The sequence below is a fragment of the Onychomys torridus genome, chromosome 22, assembly GCF_903995425.1.
Source record: "Onychomys torridus chromosome 22, mOncTor1.1, whole genome shotgun sequence".
Classification (NCBI taxonomy): Eukaryota; Metazoa; Chordata; class Mammalia; order Rodentia; family Cricetidae; genus Onychomys; species Onychomys torridus.
The window spans coordinates 12,022,562-12,035,360 of NC_050464.1; the positions used below are offsets into that span (position 1 = coordinate 12,022,562).

Sequence of the window (12,799 nt, forward strand, 5' to 3'; positions counted from 1 at the left end):
GGAGTAGCCGCTTTAGCTCGCCTCCATCTTAAGGGTCAAAAGTCCTTGTAGGGGCTCCCTGTCGTTCTGACTCTCTAAGCTGGCTGTGAGTGCCCCTGATGGCTACAGAATCTGGGCGTTGAGAGAATGCTAGGGGCAGCGGTGGGGTTGTGTACGGGATGGGGAGCAGGAGCCCCTATGGCCACCTCTGCAGTTGGGTCCCGCTGCACTGGGGCACACATATGAACAAGCTTGCATCTGTCGTAACTGGGCCTACTCAGGCTGTGGTGGGCTTGATGGTGGCAGCTGCATTCTGAGGGTTGGGGATGAGGAGGTCACAGGACAGGCTGAGGCAGGGATTGCTGCAGAGAGTGGGGAGTCCAGTTGGACACTGGGGAATCTCTGTTCACCAGAGAGCCCGGCCTCCTGCTTCTGAGCATGCTCTACAAGGTGGCCCTCCGACTCTTGGTCCTGAGCATGTCTGGATGGCCCTCAGGGACGGTCCTGAGCCCTGCCTGCTGGCTGTAATAGCAGCGTGGGGTCTTTCAGAGTCCTCCTGCACCCCCAAAATGAGCCACCTGATGCCTCTCAGGCAGTTCAGCCCCCTCCACCTCTGGAAAGCAGAGGTACCCTATTTCCACAAGGAAATGACCCCCAAGCAGGGCTATCTATTTTCTTCCTGCCTAGAAACCTTCTATCCTCTTTTATCTTCTGGACCAGGATCCCTTAATCCCTCGCCACATCCTCTGTTGCCAGGTCCCTCTCTGTGCACCCTCATCCCCTTGTGGGGGACATCCTTGATGTAGCTAGAGACAATCCCTTCCTAGGATGCCATTCTTGGGTTCCAGGGTCTTGCTGATGTCTCTTCTGAGTGTTTCCTTCAGGACTCCTCCAAACATGGTACCGGTCCCCACTATAAGCCGGGTGGGGCAGGCACCGTGGCCTAGGTTTCCAGACAGATATGCACGTGCTGCTGTGCCCATCAGGCTCATTAGCAGAGCATGGAAGGAGCGGGTGTAGACTGGGCGGTCGATGGGGCTATGGCTTGCCTGGTGTGTATGGCCCCCTGCCTGGAAGATCAATGGTCCCCCCACATCCCTGGCCCTGAGGAGCTGGGCCAAGCAGGGCTCCTCGGGAGCAGGGAAAAGCCCACCATGGCTCAAGCTGGTCCGACCCTTCATTCTCAAACCAGTCCTGGAACAGAAAAACTAGACTGGTGGGCACCAGGGTTGTCTCCGGCCAGACCCAGCTGGGAAGTGATGTAGGGAACCATCTACCATTTTCTACACCACCAGGTTGAGGTTACCAAGAATCTCTTCCACCCTGCTGGGCCTCAGTTTCCTCTTAGGAAAATGAGCATGGAGCAGCTACTAGTCATGTTTACAGGATGGCAAGATGGGCCCTGAGCACCTTTCAGGAGAAAGTGTCCATGGCCAGGAGCAAGGAGGGGTGTCTTGGTGCATAGTAGACAGAGCCAGAGCAGCTGACTCAATGAAGTTATAGTCTTTAGCTTACCTCCATCTTGAGGGACAAATGTCCTTATGAAAGCCTATACTCTACTTTACAGCACTGGGGGCCCAGGCTCAGAGGGGGGTGTATGAATTTGTCTCTGGCACCCAGACTCTTGGTGAGGTCAGGATAACTGGGTCCTACTCCTTGCTGCAAGGAGCCCAGAGGTATTTCTGACTCAAACAAGATTCCCTAGGCTGTGCAGCCTTGGTCCAGACTTCAACCTCTCTGGGCCACACTGAGATTGGCAGTGGAGACTCTGTTACTTCTTCCTCTACCATCTAGCATCCCTGGAGGTGGGGCCACGTCTGGCCCAGGTTAAGGCTGGTCCGCTCCTCCACCATATAGGTGCACCACCCTCCCACAAGCTCCTTCTACTGCAGCCTTTAGGGAAGAGGTCACCCCCTTCTTTGCATCCTTGCCCCACTCCTCTGAGCAGTGAGAGCTGGTGGCTACAAGCTTGATGTGAGGTACGATGGCAGGTGTGGGTGAGCCGTCTCCGGACAGGTTCTAAACCGTGGGGTGTAGCTGGGGCAGAATGGGGGTTCACACTGTTGTTCTTCCCAAACTTCTTCTCTCCTCTGGCCAAACTGCTAAGTCAGCAGGTAATGTGAGCCCACTTTCTTCAAGAGTCCCAAGGTCAAGAGGAAGTCTCTCTCCAGACGGAAGGACGTGGAATTACCATGATCAGTCTAGTCTGGGGCTGTAAGTGTGTCTTTCCAGGGAGGACAGTGCTGGGACATTGAAGATAAAGAGTAAGTGGGGTTGATGGACCAGTGTGCCACAGTCACCCACCACCACTGCCCCGCAGGCTGCCCACAGATTCAGCAGCTGTAAGAGCATCCGTTCCACGATCCCTCCTGATCCTGGGCATTAGGGATCCCAGCCTCAGCCACTGATAGTTCAGTTCTATGTGGCATCTGCTCAGGTTACCCCAGCAGTTCCCAGTTGCCCCAGGGTGAGTCAGGGGACAAATGAAATCACTAAATAGGATATCTGCTTTACACTCTCAAGGCCCAGGCAATAGCTAGAAGAGAAGGCAGAAAGGATGTAAGAGCTGGAGGGTGGGGAGGGGAGCTGTGAATGCTGCCCTCTGGACTGGATGTGACTGTTGCATTCATGAACTCAACAGCTGTGTGGCCTGCACAAGACCTACAAGTTTGAGCTGGTCAGTCGACAGTCCATCGTGGAGCAGGGAGAGCTTGTGAAACCCAGCCCTTCCTTACCTTAGGAGTTGTTGGCAGTTAATCGTTGCTGGGGGAGAAGGCAGCATTTTCTTCAGTGACATCAACACTGGTAAGTTGTTGGTGTGCCAGTGAACGATCCCATTCATATTCATGCCAGTCATCCTAGTTAAATTCAATGGAACACATGCTTGTGTGTGTGCATGTGCGTGTGTACACACACACACACACACACACACACACACACATATTGGGAAGAAGAAGGGGTCCAGAGGGAGGGGAACAGAGGGGGAGGAGAGGAGAAGAATGTGTGTGTGTGTGTGTGTGTGTGTGTGTGTGTGTGTGTGTGTATGTGTGATCATCAAAGGATAAATGAAAACTCACTTTAAAAAATTAATGGAAGGGTGTCTGGAAAGATGGCTCAGCCGTTACTGCTCTTGCAGAGGACCCAATTTCGGTTCCCAGCACACATGTTGGATAGCTCACACCTGCCCAACTCCAGCTCTGAGGGATCCGATGCCCTCTTCTGGCCTCTTTTGGCACTGCAAACACATGGCTTTCACTTACACAAGCACATGCAGACACATACACATTAAAAACAATAAAAATATTATTTTTAAAATGAAAAAGAGGGGCTTGAGCAAAGGCTCAGTGGTTAAGAGCACTGGCTATTCCTCCAGAGCACCTGGGTTCGATTCCCCGTACCCACATGGTGGTTTGCCCATCTGTTAACTCCAGTACCAGAGGAATTGACACCATCTTCTGGCCTCCACAGGTAGTGCATGCACATGGTGCACATTACATGTATTCAGGCAATCCTCATATATATTCAGTATAAAAATAAAATACAATTTTTAAAAACATGAAAAAGAAAGGGCTGGAGAGATGGTTCCATGAAGAAGAACACACACTGCTCCTGCAGAGGACCAGAACTCTAGTTCCAGCACCCAGGTTGTGTGGCTCACAACCTCCTGCAACTCCAGCCCCAGAGCATGGGATCCCTCTGACCTCCACAGGCACTACACACAGATACACACACTCACACACAGATGCACACACTCACACACAGATGCACACACCCACACACAGATGCACACACCCACACACAGATGCACACACTCACACACAGATGCACACACTCACACTCAGATGCACACACTCACACTCAGATGCACACACTCACACACAGATGCACACACTCACACTCAGATGCACACACTCTCACACAGATGCACACACCCACACACAGATGCACACACCCACACACAGATGCACACACTCACACACAGATGCACACACACACAGATGCACACTCACACACAGATGCACACACCCACACACAGATGCACACACCCACACACAGATGCACACACTCACACTCAGATGCACACACTCACACTCAGATGCACACACTCACACACAGATGCACACACTCACACTCAGATGCACACACTCACACACAGATGCACACACCCACACACAGATGCACACACCCACACACAGATGCACACACCCCACACACAGATGCACACACTCACACACAGATGCACACACTCACACTCAGATGCACACACCCACACACAGATGCACACACCCACACACAGATGCACACACTCACACACAGATGCACACACCCACACACAGATGCACACACCCACACACAGATGCACACACCCACACACAGATGCACACACTCACACACAGATGCACACACCCACACACAGATGCACACACCCACACACAGATGCACACACTCACACACAGATGCACACACTCACACACAGATGCACACACCCACACACAGATGCACACACTCACACACAGATGCACACACTCACACACAGATACACACATTTAAAAATGAAAAGAAGAGAAATCCCTGTCTCAGATAGGATGGGGCCTCTTTAGTCCAGGAGTCAAGAGTTCTTTCACGGAGCCTCCAGGTGCCTGTGAGAGAGTCCCAGAGACCAAGAGGCCAAAGCCTTCTCAATCTTCCGGAAGTTTCACTCCACCATGTCCTAAGGGTGGAACAAGTTTCCAGATGCAGGAGAGGAAGCTGAAACCCTGGCAGTCCATGGGGAGCCACAAGGACACGTGTGGTCCCTGGCTGTCCACAGGGAGCCACAAGGATATGAATGGTCCCTAGCTATCCATGGGAAGCCACAAGGGTATAGGTATTCCCTGACTGTCCACAGGGAGCTACAAGGACATGTGTGGTCCCTGACTGTCCACAGGGAGCCACAAGGACACGTGTGGTCCCTGACTGTCCACAGGGAGCCACAAGGACACGTGTGGTCCCTGACTGTCCACAGGGAGCCACAAGGGTATAGGTATTCCCTGACTGTCCACAGGGAGCCACAAGGACACGTGTGGTCCCTGGTTTTGTGGGATGACAGCCTTGCTTATATATAAACCATTAGCATCAAGAACTTGAAAAAGTGGACAGTGGTTAACTGGAAGCTTAGAACTGGTCAAAGTGTAGAGGATAAGTGTCTGGAGTGATCAGCCACAAATGGACATCCATATCACACTCACACACACTCACACTCACACTCACACATACATACCACACACACATACACACCACACACACATACAATCATAACACACACACACACACACACACACACACACACACACACACACACCAAGGCTTGGGGAATATCATGGAAAAGAGGCCAGAATGTTTGTAAGGGCCAGAAGCTGAGGAGGACCAGAGTGAGACAGTGAATTCTGGACAGACCACTGTACTTGTAAACTCAACAGCTGTAGCTGCCTGAACAGGGCCTGCAGAAGCTCAGGCCAGGCAACATTCCTGCATGGGGCAGGGGTGGGACATGAGCCTCTTCCACCCCTGGCTCCTGGGAGAAGGCGAGTCAGAATGTGGCCCCAGCTAGGTCAACCACAACCCAGTGGCTGGCCCTACACTGGATCTCTGAGTTCCAGGCCAGGCTGGTCTACGCAGCAAGTTTCAGGCCTGCCTCAAAGAAAGAGCTGGGTGTGGTGGCACACACCTTTAATCCCAGAATTCTGGAAGCAGAGGCAGGTGGATCTCTTTGAGTTTGAGGCCAGCCTGGTCTACAGAGTGAGTTCCTGAAGGACCAGTGCTACATAATGAGATCCCATCTTAAAAAGAAAAAAAAAAAAATAGAAAGAAAGGAAAGGAGGGAAGAGAGGGAGGGAGGGAAAGAAGGAAGGAAGGAAGGACAAAAAAGAAAGAGAGAGAGGTGGGTAGGGAAAAAAGAGAAAAAAGCCAAGGGTCGGGGGAGGTGTCCCAGCAGTGAAAAGCACACACTGTCTTTGCAGAGGACCTGGATTCGGTTCCCAGCACCCACACCCAGTGGCTCACAACCACCTGTATCTCCAGCTCCAGGAAACCTGCTGCCCTCTGGTGTCTGCATGCACAGAGGTGCCTATAAACTCACACAGGCACACACACACACACACACACACACACACACACACACACACAATTTTTTTCAAGCCACCAAAAAGGGCAACAGCAGCAAGAACAGCCAAAACAAAACAGCAACAAAGAAAGAGAAAGGAGAAAACAGACAATTTAACCGCGTATTTGATTTTGCTCCAAATGTCCAGCATGTTGTCACGTCAACATGTCGTCAAGGTAGCAAGGTAGCGGAGTTGTTGCTGGGCTGCCTTGCACGGCCTGTCTCCTCATATTCTCTGTGATTGGCATGTGTTTCACAGGCACAGTACAGTCCCGTTCAGATGCGCGGCTCAGAGCTCTCAGCCCTACTTACTCTATGCACCTGTGTGGGGGTGACCAAGGACCCCCAAGAGAAGGCAGGTGATGGGAAGCCCCTGGCTATGTGTTCCACTCACTCCCTCAGCCCTCCAGAGTGGGGCCCCTACTTCAGAGTTGAGAATATAGATGGAAGGGAGTGCAGGAGAGAGGGAGAGCACCCAGTAGCCAGCAGGGCTGATCTGGGAAAGGGTTCTGGCTAAAAACTTGGCTTCGGGGCCTACAGATCAGGGGTCCCTTCTTGATCTGCTCCAGGCCCCCACCCATACCCCTTTGGGCCAGGCAGGGTGCCAGAGTGCTGTCCCCATGTGCCCCCCTGCTAGCAGCCTCCATAGTGCATGCTGAGTGAGCACTGGAGCCCCAGCCAGGGCCCGTACAGAGTAAAGAGCTATGGATGCATTTAATCCTTAGAAAAATAGCAAGGCCGGCTCAGAGCCCCAGACACGCAAACCCCTCTTAGCAGCCAGAGCCAGAGCCCAGCCCTCCCTCGCCACCAGGTCCCCAGGATCTAGCTAGAGCCTCAACCACGGCGCACCCAGGCAGCTGGGGCAGGTGCCAGACAGACATGGCAGGCGGGCAGTGGGTAGAAGCCAGCAGGGTCTCTCCTCATGTCCTCACCCAAGCAGTGACTAGGGCTCTCGGCCCATCTCAGTGCCTCAGAACAGATGGCCAGCTTGCTCAAGGAGGGATAGTGACATGCACAGGGCACCCCAGAGGCTTTCTCCATTCCCCCAGACTTTACAGAAAGAAAACACACACACACACACACCAAGGGTCACAAAGAGATACTTCATGGCCTAGGGTCATGTGGCCAGCAAAGAGACACTAGAAGCCAGGTGTGGACAACTATATCTCAGGCTGTCAGAAGCCAGGCCAAGCTGGGCGTGGTGGCACATGCCTTTAATCCCAGTACTGGAGAGGCTAAAGGAGGAGGATTATGAGTTCAAAGGCAGCCTGGGTGACATTATGAGACCCTGTTATCAAAAAATGTACAGGAGACAAAAGCCAGTGTGCGTGTGGGGGGTGTGGTGTGTGGAAATTTGGAAGGAGGGAAGTAAACCCTCAGCTGGTCCACCTAGCTCGTGTGTGTGTGTGTGTGTGTGTGTGTGTGTGTGTGTGTGTGTGTGTGGTGTGTATGTGTGTGTGTATGTGTGTGTGTGTGGTGTGTATGTGTGTGTATGTGTGTGTGTGGTGTGTATGTGTGTGTATGTGTGTGTGTGTGTGTGTGTATGTGTGTGTATGTGTGTGTGGTGTGTATGTGTGTGTATGTGTGTGTGGTGTGTATGTGTGTGTGTGTGTGTGGTGTGTATGTGTGTGTGTGTGTGTGTGTGTGTGTGTGTGTGTGTGTGTGTGTGGTGTGCACGCATGTACAAGAGTGTGCCAGGGAAGGATATCTGGTCCTGCTCTATCACTACACCATATTCCCTCGAGACAGGGTCACTTGCCGACCCTGGAGCTGTGCTGGCATCCAGCAAGCCCAGTGTCCCTCTTGCTTTCAGCATTTACAGTATAGGCGTCTATGCCCAGCTTCTTGTGTGAGTGCTAGGGATTCGAACTTGGGTTCTTACGCTTGTTTAAAACATGCTGTTATCCGCTGAGCCATCTCCCCAGCCTCAGACCCTGGGTATCTTGAGACAGACCCTCTTCAGAACCTTCCATGAAACCCTGGACTGCTAGTGTTCCCCTGGAGGGTGGGCAGGAGCCTTGAGGGGAGGCCAGACCACCTGTACCCGCCCTCCCCTCCCCTCCCCTCCCCTCCAGCTTCCCCAGCAGTCCAACAAGGAGACAGGTGGGAAAAGGGCCCTGAACCAAACCATCTCCCTGCGGTTCCCACAACCTTTCTGAGCTACAACTTTTGGTCTTTGCTCCAAGACCAATCGATTTCTTGCTGCTATGGCCTAGCAGGACCTTGTCGATGCGGCTGTCAGTGTTAAGAATTGCCCAGTGTCCTCCACTGACTCCTCCTCCTCAGGTCCATTCCAGGCACCAAACACTGGCCAACGTGAAGCCTCGGCCTGGGACTCTAGCATGTCCACCCCAAAGCACTCTGGGTTGCTTTGGGGAGATGGCACACATGTCTGTGCTGTTTCGTGAGACCCCTGCTGCCCTTTCTTTTCCTACAGTGACATGAGGAGGCCCACCATGTGTGGAGGGGGTCCATGAGACCAAGTATAATCAGACAGTTACAGTATACCAAAGGCATGTCTTTTTCTTTCTTCCCATTCTCCACCTCCAGAGCCCCCCTCCACTCCTTCTTCACCTCCTCCACACCCCGATCTTGACACTCTATACACTGGAGCGGACAGCCTAATTGGGAAGGAGCCTGGGGCCTAGATGAGGGAGAGGGGAGTAGAGTGACCTGAGATTACATGCAATTCGAAAATTCGATTTTCGGTGGGTATGATAAGTGCATCTGTAATCCCGGTATTAAAGAGGTGGAAGCAGGAGGATTGTGAGTTCAAGGCAAGCCTGAGGTATATAACCAGGCCACATCCCAAAAATGCAGGGGATAAAATTGTAGCTCAGTAGTACAGCACCTGCCTAGATCCCCCAGTGAGGGGCTTGGGCGTGGCTCAGTGGTGGAGCACCTGCCTAGATCCCCCAGTGAGGGGCTGGGGTGTGGCTCAGCATAGTGCATCTACTAAAGCCCTTGGTTTCCATCCCTAGCACTGCCAAAAAAAAAAAAAAAAAGTTGCATTCTGATTCTGCTTACCCAGAGATGTGGAGGCAGTGGCTACAGCTGCTCACATCTCTTAACTTCATGCACTGGTGCTCAAGTAGCCCTGGGTCATGCAGCCTAAGCATGCATGTACACACATGCGAACACAGCTCAAGATCATACGTGCCCAAACACACAGAAGCCCAACAATTGCCAGGCCAAGGATCCGGTTGGCAGGAGCCATCTCTGGTCCTTCATCCTGCTGTCTCCCAGCTGGACCAGACTGGTTGGAAGGTACCAGGCCCTGGTAGAGCCAAAGGCCAGCTCAGAGCCTGGGAGGGGGGCTCTTGTATCTTCTCTGCCTGCTCTGGTCTCTCCCTGCTGCCCAGCTCTCAGAACCCACGAGACAGGCTGGGAGTGGTGTTAGGGGCTGCAGAGTCTGTGTGTGGACCCCCGGGAGCGGCTTAGCTGCAATTCCCCGGGTCAGCGTATGAGCCCAGCCTCTGGTCTATCAACCAGATGGTCGCTTCAGCAGGGAGAGAAAAACCTGACACGCCATTTCAAACCGATTTCACGGCGGGCCTCCAGAGAGCCTCAGCGCGCTCCTGACAATCGGATCTGTTGTGAATAAATATGACAAAATTGCCAATTACAGAGGGAGGCCTCAATGTCGCTTAGGCCGGGCTGGCTGTGGCCGCACACTCGGGGGCCAGCACCATCAGGGGGATGGCCCAGCGGACAGAGAGCTGGTCCAGATGAAGGGGGGTGGCTGGGCTGGGGCCATGTGCTGCACCAGCAGGCCCAGGGACAAACCGCCAAGGCCAGGCACCCTGCCAGCCTGGCAGAGGAACTCGCTGCCCAGGGCCCAGCTCTGGCTACTGCTCTTGGACACACCCCAAGGCTCAGTGTTCCTAGGTGGCTTCATGAGGATGTGGCAGGTGCAGACGGGGATACCAGACCTGTGTGGGCTCTGGAGTTCAGATGCTTGTGTGTGTGTGTGTGTGTGTGTGTGTGTGTGTGTGTGTGTGTGTGTTGCATACATGTTTGTGTACATGCTGTTATACATGCATGCACATGCATGTAAAGGCCAGAGGACAACCTAGAGGTCATACCTCAGGCACTGTCCACCTTGTGTTTTTTGAGACAGAGTCTCCCAGTAGCCAAGAGTTCATCATCTAGGCAGGGCTGGAGGTCCAGGGACCCTCCTGTCTGTCCTCCCTAGCATATTACAAACACAAATCACTATGTCACAAATTTTTTATTTGTTTACTTATTTGTGTGTGTGTGGGGGGGGTTGTACTCATAAATGCAATGATCACAGAGGCCAGTAGAGGGTATCAGATCTCCCTGGAGCTGGAGTTACAGACCGTTGTGAGTCGCCAGACATGGACGCCGGGAACCGAACTCTGATCCTCTGGAAGAACAGCAATGCATCAAACTATTGAGCCTCTCCCCAACCCTAAGCTTGGCATTCTTAGCCAGTGCTTCCAGCCAGCAACATCCAGCATCAGACTTTGTGGCCCAACCCCTCCCCAGCCCCAGAGGCAGGAGGCACCTACCTGACTTCCAACAGGTGGGCGGGAGCTGAACACAGACAAACAAACTCATGTCCCTCAACATGTCCACAGGAACCCCAAAGGCCCTCCTTGTGACCCCTGATTGCCTGGCTACCCCTATTTCAAGCTTACCCATGGGGCAGGAAATCAGAGGCATCTGCATCCCGGCTGGCCACAGTGAGCAGTCTGAGTTCCCCTGCCATCTTGCAATTCACATCCAGGATGGGTTGAAACCTGGGTTGATACACTTAGCGTGGCTGTTTCCTCCAGGTGGGATGTTATCATTGGCATCTTGAAGCAGAGCGGCTGGAGTCTCCTGCATGAGACCTTCATGAGGCTGTGTCCATTAACATTCTCTTGTGGAGGGATTAGGGGAGTTCTTAAGACTCAAGGCCTTGTCGCCACTCCAAGATTTCAATTGTCACTACAGGACTTGAGAAATCCTAAGGGGGTGGGTGGAGAGATGGCCCAGTCAGTAAAGTACTTGCCTCAAAAGCATGAGGATTTGAGGTCAAGCCCCAGAACCCATATGAAAATGCCTAAGGGGCGGAGTCCATATGAAAATGCCTAGGGGGCTGGAGGGATGGCTCAGTGGTTAAGAGGTCTGATTACTCTTCAGAAGGACCTGGGTTCAATTCCCTGCACCCACATGGTAGCTTTCAACTATCTGTAACTCCAGTTCCAGGGGATCCAGCACCCTCACACAGACACACATGGAGGCAAAAAACATCAATGCATATAAAATAAAAATGTTTTTTAAATGCCTAGTATAGTGCTGGTGAGACAATCCACTAAGTAGAGGTACTTGCGGCCAAGACTAATGACCTGAGTTCAATCAGTAAAGAACGGACTCTCACAAGTTGTCCTCTGACTTGTGTGCCATGGTGTTTATATCACTCACCACCACACCCTACGCAAACTAATACATAAATGTAGCAATTTTTTAATGCCAGGTACATGCGTGTAATCCCAGTGCAGAGGAGGTGGGTGGAGACAGGAGGATCCCTGAGGCTCAGTGGATGACCAGCCTAGCCTACTTGGCAAGTTCCAGGCCATCAAAAGACCCTGTCTCTCTCTCACACACACACACACACACACACACACACACACACACACACGTGCACATACACAACACAACCAGTTGGCTAGTCTGGGACTTCCTTGTGGTTCCTGGGTCTTCTGTACTTCTATCAGGAACCCTGATAGACTCATTGACTCACACAGTTGGACTTGGGTGGAATTCTCCTTTGGTCTTCTGGCTCCATCTTCATCTGGGATGGATTGATGTTTCCTTACTGGGGAAAAAAATCACACAGCAGTGAGGTGACAGGTAGAGATGCCTACTTTCTACAGAAAGAACTCACACTGGTTCCTCAGAATGGAGCTGGGCCACACCACACCTGGTCTCACAGCGATGGTCCGGGCAGGAGACAGAGGAGAAACCTCATGTTGGTACCATCAGTAAGGTAGAGACCATACTGAGCAGGCTAAGAGCTGAGTGATGGCGCTTCTGTGATGTTGGTGTGTCCCCAGTTCCTGGTCCTGGGTGATTTCAGACAGGGACAACTTTGGCTTAAATCCTGTAAAAGAGGAGGCTGGAGATGCAGGGTGGAACTAGTGGTTCTCATGGGAAGACACAGCCATAACCACCTCTAGGAACCGATTGGCATGGGAAGGTCTCCCTGGTGGCAAGGCTCCAAGGTGTCACACATCATAAAATATAGAAGATAAAAACATGAAGCCTGTGTCTGACCCTCTACAGGCCTCAGCTTCCCATCTGGGAAAGACCAAGAATAGGTGTATTGGTGAGATTATTAAGGCCACTCCACATAGTTAAAAGGGAGGCTTATTTTGTGGGGTAACTTACAAGTGAAGGGATAGGCAACAGGGTCTGGGAAAGGTGTGGCGCAGTCCGGCGGTGTTCTCTGGAAAACTCTGCTCCATCTACTTCCAGCGTCCAGGGTCCAGGAACCAAGAGAGCCCATGCATCCAGATCTCAGGTCTTCAGGGTCCTCTTTCGGCCCGCCTTGTAGGCGTGACCATTACTGAAGCCTCAATGGGGGGTGGAACTTCCAGATCAAGGCTGGAATGGCTACTCACTACACAGGTGAGTCATTTACCAGACCCCATCACCGCCACCCAAGACTCC

At 52.5% G+C, this 12,799-nt stretch overlaps 1 long non-coding RNA gene across 1 annotated transcript; it reads right to left on the reverse strand.

Annotated features, from left to right (window-relative positions):
• Positions 1 to 1,692: 1,692 nt before the first annotated feature.
• LOC118572763 lies at positions 1,693 to 12,469 on the reverse strand. The gene is made up of 5 exons (XR_004943515.1): positions 12,051 to 12,469; positions 11,871 to 11,945; positions 10,783 to 11,093; positions 2,715 to 2,837; positions 1,693 to 2,222 (listed from the first exon to the last, which is right to left on the reverse strand). It is a non-coding gene; the product is annotated as an uncharacterized LOC118572763 (long non-coding RNA).
• Between the last annotated feature and the right edge of the window lie 330 nt (positions 12,470 to 12,799).